Here is a 6152-nt window from a genome sequence, read left to right as displayed (position 1 = left end):
TTAAAAACAAGATCAGCGATAACGCTAACTTTACTTATTGCATCAGGAGCTAACCTTAGTTTCTCTACGCAGTTCCTTATCTGTAAAAGTAAGATCTTTAAGTTAAAAGAAGATAATAGAGATTTAACATCATGCAATAAGCTAAGCAAAGAAAAGTCAGTAGAATTAGTAGAAGATTGATCAGAAGCTCTCATGCCCATGCAGAGGGAGGCATTTTGCCGATAGGTTGATGTTGCACGGCAGCGCCCCATGCAAGATTAGAGCTGGACGTAGGAAGTGTGGGAACCTCCACAGTTCACACATACTGGTGGATTATCTACTGGGGTTGTACATACTCCCGTTAGGTGGTCACCAGCGCACTTGAGACATTTTGGTTTGCGATAGCAATTTTTTGCTATGTGGTTGAACGACTGACATCTGTAACATTGCGTTACTCCAGAAAAGTTTTTATATCGCTCCCATGAAATAATACATCCACATATCTTGTTGGCCACAACATCTTTAATATTTACGTTTTTGTCGAAAGTAGCTATAAAGAGCGGATATTTTATGATTGTCCCCATTAAATCTTTTTTCGTCATTTGAGATACTTTAGTTTCTGGGGTACTTTTATCAGCTAAATCCTGGATTATTTCCTCGCACGTTATATTGGGTGGCAAGTTCCTAAGTACTAAAGTATGAATGATTGAATCTTTATTGTAATATGAATTATTACTTAGGAGATATAGGTTTCATGTAAAAACAAAACTAATAAAAAATACTTGTAAGTTTTAAAAAACCGTATTTTATTTGCCAGTTTTCTACATAGACTTCGTATTTACTTTTTATTATTGAAAAAAAATTAATAAAATGCAAAAAAAAGTGCTAAAAAATTCTTGTCGAGAAAAAAGTTTCCAAGACGGATAAAAAAAGTTCCGAAAAGCGCTACCAGGTAACAGCACTTATTGGACCTGTATATATAGAACATAGTTCTAAATATAGTCACCAGATGGAACAGCTGTTGGACCCATATGTATGTATTTAACTGCAAGCCATTTTAATTCGGTACGACTTGAGTTACACAGTGGTAGAGCGCTCGTCGCTCCAAACATATCTTGTGAAGTCTGAACAACTTTCATCTCTCCTCATGAAATGAATCAAGTGCAGAGTAATGTCAGTAGAGAGATGTGTTCACTTCGACGATCGGAAGGCAAATGTTCTCTCTAACTTTCAGACAAAAAGCGAATACTACAAGAAGTGTTCAGGTTTTTATTTGTTTATTTATTGTTTCTATGGATTAATTCCATGTTTATACGCATCATTTGGCAAACAACGCGATTAGATATACAAATAACATACAACATACAAATTTTTGTGGATACTTCTTTTGAAAAGAAAAACAGATCTTCTAAATATCATAATTGTATTAGATAAATAGTTTTGTTTTTTCTCATTATTTCCTACGTTCGTAATATTATTGCAATAGTGTGAATTAAATTAGAATTATCTACTGAGAAAGCTCAGCTTTCATATGAAATGATTATTTTGAAGGTTCCTCTTTACCTCCAGCAGCGGTTAGACCGTAAATATAAGGTAATTCGCATCCATGCTATTTCTACATAAGGAACTGTTCTTCAGGTAATCTTTTTAATACGTTCAAATTAATACAACATAATCTAAAGCATTTGTCCATTTAATTTTTATCTTTCCATTTGGGTCTTAAAAATAAAACTTTTAATTTTTGCTGGAAGATTTTAATTTGATTGAAAAATTAACTAACAAACTTGCATGCTAATTCTGTATCATTTTTCACTAACAAAGAACTATTTTTAGTCAAGCTAATAATTTTTTAATTTCTTTTCATAAAAATAATAGTGTTGTATTTTGCAATAAATTTTTTTAAGTAAAAAATAAATTTATTCAGTCTTTTTTTTATAATTATTTTTTCTAAGTTGTAATTTTGATTAAGACTTATATAAAACCTCCTTAAACGAAAATATAACCATTTTCGATACTTAAAGACTTATATAGGTCCAGTTTACACTCATAATTAACCATGTTGGTAGTTGAATTTGCTTATATAGGTCCACTTTACACTTACATATAACTTAATAGTTACCACGTCACATGTACTTGTCTATTTTGTCAATGTACATACCACACATTTCACTATTAATTATGTACATTACTTATTTCTTATTTCTGTTAATAATTGTACTATAAACACAAAACATATAATTCGTAAAAATATATATTTATATATTTGTGTTTTATTCGCTTTTTGTGTTTATTTTACAGCAAGAAAGCAATAAATTAAGAAATAAATTCACAACATAGACAGTCTTTATTGTACAAAAGTTCCTTTTTTTAATTTAATTTAATCAAAAGGCAAAGGATACATGTGACACGGTAACAAAAAAGTTGTATGTGAGCGTAAGGAGGTCATATGTAAGTCTTGTGAGTCGCTAACATGGTTAAATGTAAGTGTAAAGTGGTCCTATATAAGTCTTGTGAGTCGCTAACATGATTAAATGTGAATGTATGGAGGTCCTATATAAGTCTTGTGAGTCTCCAACATGGTTAAATGTAAGTGTAAAGTGGTTCTACTTAAGTCTTGTGAGTCGCTAACATGACTAAATGTGAATTTAGGCTGAAGTCTAGAGAGTGTGAAGAAGTAGGCAAGTTACAACAATGGTCGCCAGAGTCATATGTAAGTCTTGTGAGTCGCTAACATGGTTAAATGTAAGTGTAAAGTGGTCCTATATAAGTCTTGTGAGTCGCTAACATGATTAAATGTGAATGTATGGAGGTCCTATATAAGTCTTGTGAGTCTCCAACATGGTTAAATGTAAGTGTAAAGTGGTTCTACTTAAGTCTTGTGAGTCGCTAACATGACTAAATGTGAATTTAGGCTGAAGTCTAGAGAGTGTGAAGAAGTAGGCAAGTTACAACAATGGTCGCCAGAGTCTAGAGAGTGTGTGAAAAGAAGGTAAAATAATAATAGAGAAAATAGCCGCCAAAGTCTAGAGAGTGTGTAAGAGGAAGGTAAAATAATAAGTGGGAAATTGGTTGCCAAAGTCTAGAGAGTGTGAGAGTGGAAGGTAAAATAATAATAGGGAAAATGGCTGCAAAAGTCTAGAGAGTGGTAAGAGGAAGGTAAAATAATCATAGGGAAAATGGTTGCCAAAGTCTAGAGAGTGGTATGAGGAAGGTAAAATAATCATAGGGAAAATGGTTGCCAAAGTCTAGAGAGTGTGAGAGTGGAAGGTAAAATAATAATAGGGAAAATGGCTGCAAAAGTCTAGAGAGTGGTAAGAGGAAGGTAAAATAATCATAGGGAAATTGGCTGCAAAAGTCTAGAGAGTGGTATGAGGAAGGTAAAATAATCATAGGGAAAATGGTTGCCAAAGTCTAGAGAGTGTGAGAGTGGAAGGTAAAATAATAATAGGGAAAATGGCTGCAAAAGTCTAGAGAGTGGTAAGAGGAAGGTAAAATAATCATAGGGAAATTGGCTGCAAAAGTCTAGAGAGTGGTATGAGGAAGGTAAAATAATCATAGGGAAAATGGTTGCCAAAGTCTAGAGAGTGTGAGAGCAAGGTTAAAATTTGACAGCGCGTGACATCTAGTGACAGCTGGTGGAACTAATATAGCGGTTGCCATGGTGATATGACGCGGCCAGAGGGTATATAAGAAAGTTCGCCGCGCGGGCTGGGCCGGGTGGGGAGATTATTTGCCTTCCGACCGTCGAAGCGACAACATCTCCATAACCACAACACGACACTTTATCAAGAAGTTTTTGGATGGAGATGTGTTGACAAGATATATTTGGAGTGACGAGCGATAATACCCCCCTACATCAAGCAGTACGACTTGTGTCGTACTGAACACCATTTTTTTTTGTTCACGTATATATAGGAGGTATCATATGATATTAGCGTCTTATCACCATGGAGACGTCCGCCCATTAGTTCAGTTAACTCCTCCCACTGGCTAGCACCGCCCATATTTTGTTAACATTGCTCTTACACTCTCTAGACCTTGCCAGGCATTTTCAATTTTATTATTTTACGTACCTCTTACACTCTCTAGACTTTTGCAACCATTCATTATTATTTTATCATCCTCTTACACACTCTCTAGACTCTGGCAGCCATTGCTGCTTTTATTATTTGATCTAATTTTTAACTTGACAGGTTAGTGGCTCTCTATGGCGGATTTTTTTGGAACTAACTTTTGTTTTCCCGCTTTTTGAATATTTTTTTTTTAAACTTTGCTCTACACACTCTCTAGACTCTGGCAGCCATTTTTATAACTTTCACTTTTTAAGGAATTGACGTTTTTCAATAATTTGCTACACCATTCTTAAGGATTTACCCTCTGTAGTACTATTTTTTTTTTTTTTTTTACGTTTTTAACCTTTTTTTACAATCTTTTTCTTTCTTTTTTAAATTAACTTTAATATATTTCAACTTTTTTATTTTGAAATTAATTTGCTCAATTTTTCTTTTTGTAGAAACATAATTAAAACTACTGTTATGTGAAAATAGGTAAATAAATAGACTGTTTTAAATAGATTTTCTCTTTATACTTTCATCAATTATACATATAAATTATAATTATTCAACTTTAAAGCATAAATTTTAACAATTAGTTAATAATTAAAATTACAATACAATTTTATTTTATAATTCTTAAATAAATTTGTTACAATAATTGCTTCATGACAATAGCGGTTTGTATTTTTCCAAAACCTTATTCATTTTGGCTTAATTTGATGAACAGTTTTGAAGCTCTATCCAGTATCAACATTTTTATTTTTCTGAAAAACAACATTATGCAATGAAATAAAATTTTCGAATAAGTTTATTCTGTTATTAAGAAGCTTTCACATGATTTTAATTAGTTAAATCTTCTCATATTCAAATTTAAAAACACCTATTTGGTGATATTAAAAAAGTTTTTTGAAATACTAAATAACATCAAAATAATTATTGTGTATATTCAAATGAAAAATTGCATGATATGAAAATGAATAAAAAATTAAATCAAAATGTAAATTATTTTAAAAATAGACCCTTTGAAACTTTCAAATAGCTTTGTTGAGTAATGAAAGACAGCATTTAAGCAGAAATGCCGAAACGTCTCTATAAAAGAGGAATAAAGAGTTGAAAATAAATATCATCTCAGACTAATTAGATAGATAACCCTTTTTATAGAAACTGATTGATTACAATTGTGGGATATTATGAATTATTTTCGTTTTATGTTTACTTTTCCATATTAACACATTAAATGGGGAAAAAAGGTACTTTTCCGTTAGCAGGGCGCAAGCGAAATAATAAAAAAAAAATTTAAGACTTTTTTTATTCAGCAACAAATTTATTCCTCTTTTTTTAACATGCAAATTTTAATTATTATAAAAACATGCTTATTATGTATAATAATTGCATACCTTTTGTTTTTATGGATACCTAACCAATGTTTGTTGATGTATTCACTTTGGATTGGTCTTTTACGTCTTTTTCACTTGGGCTTCCATTGATACAGCAGACAGTACTCTGGTATCAATAGTATTAATTCTGAAAATCAACATTACTCATTGTAATTCAAATCTATAACAATTTATGTATATTATAAAAATTAAATAAAGACTATGATTAAACTAATGAATTGATCTTCTTTTATGATTAAAATGTTTACTGAGTTTTACCTAGCATTAAGAACCCCGAGAAAAACATCTATAACAATTTATGTATATTATAAAAATTAAATAAAGACTATGATTAAACTAATGAATTGATCTTCTTTTATGATTAAAATGTTTACTGAGTTTTACCTAGCATTAAGAACCCCGAGAAAAACATCTATAACAATTTATGTATATTATAAAAGTTAAATAAAGACTATGATTAAACTAATGAATTGATCTTCTTTTATGATTAAAATGTTTACTGAGTTTTACCTAGCATTAAGAACCCCGAGAAAAACATCTATAACAATTTATGTATATTATAAAAATTAAATAAAGACTATGATTAAACTAATGAATTGATCTTCTTTTATGATTAAAATGTTTACTGAGTTTTACCTAGCATTAAGAACCCCGAGAAAAACATCTATAACAATTTATGTATATTATAAAAATTAAATAAAGACTATGATTAAACTAAGGA

At 30.9% G+C, this 6152-nt stretch overlaps 1 protein-coding gene and 1 long non-coding RNA gene across 6 annotated transcripts in view; one reads left to right on the top strand and one right to left on the bottom strand.

Annotated features, from left to right (window-relative positions):
- Positions 1 to 970: 970 nt before the first annotated feature.
- On the top strand, positions 971 to 6150 carry LOC141455210 (uncharacterized). The gene is made up of 2 exons (XR_012459170.1): positions 971 to 1244; positions 1531 to 6150. It is a non-coding gene; the product is annotated as an uncharacterized lncRNA (long non-coding RNA).
- Positions 5432 to 6152, bottom strand: part of LOC141451431 (ATP-dependent helicase brm-like) — a 26100-nt gene continuing 25379 nt past the window's right edge. For all 5 annotated transcript variants that reach the window (XM_074123068.1, XM_074122840.1, XM_074122903.1 and 2 more), the window contains one exon: positions 5432 to 5558. The gene's annotated coding sequence lies outside the window, so the exon portion shown is untranslated. The remainder of the gene's footprint in view (positions 5559 to 6152) is intronic.

This window comes from Rhodnius prolixus, unplaced genomic scaffold (assembly GCF_049639745.1).
Source record: "Rhodnius prolixus isolate KJV_2025 unplaced genomic scaffold, Rpr scaffold_1, whole genome shotgun sequence".
NCBI lineage: Eukaryota > Metazoa > Arthropoda > Insecta > Hemiptera > Reduviidae > Rhodnius > Rhodnius prolixus.
Note: the sequence above shows the minus strand (reverse complement) of the source record. Positions and strands in the feature narration are given on the sequence as shown.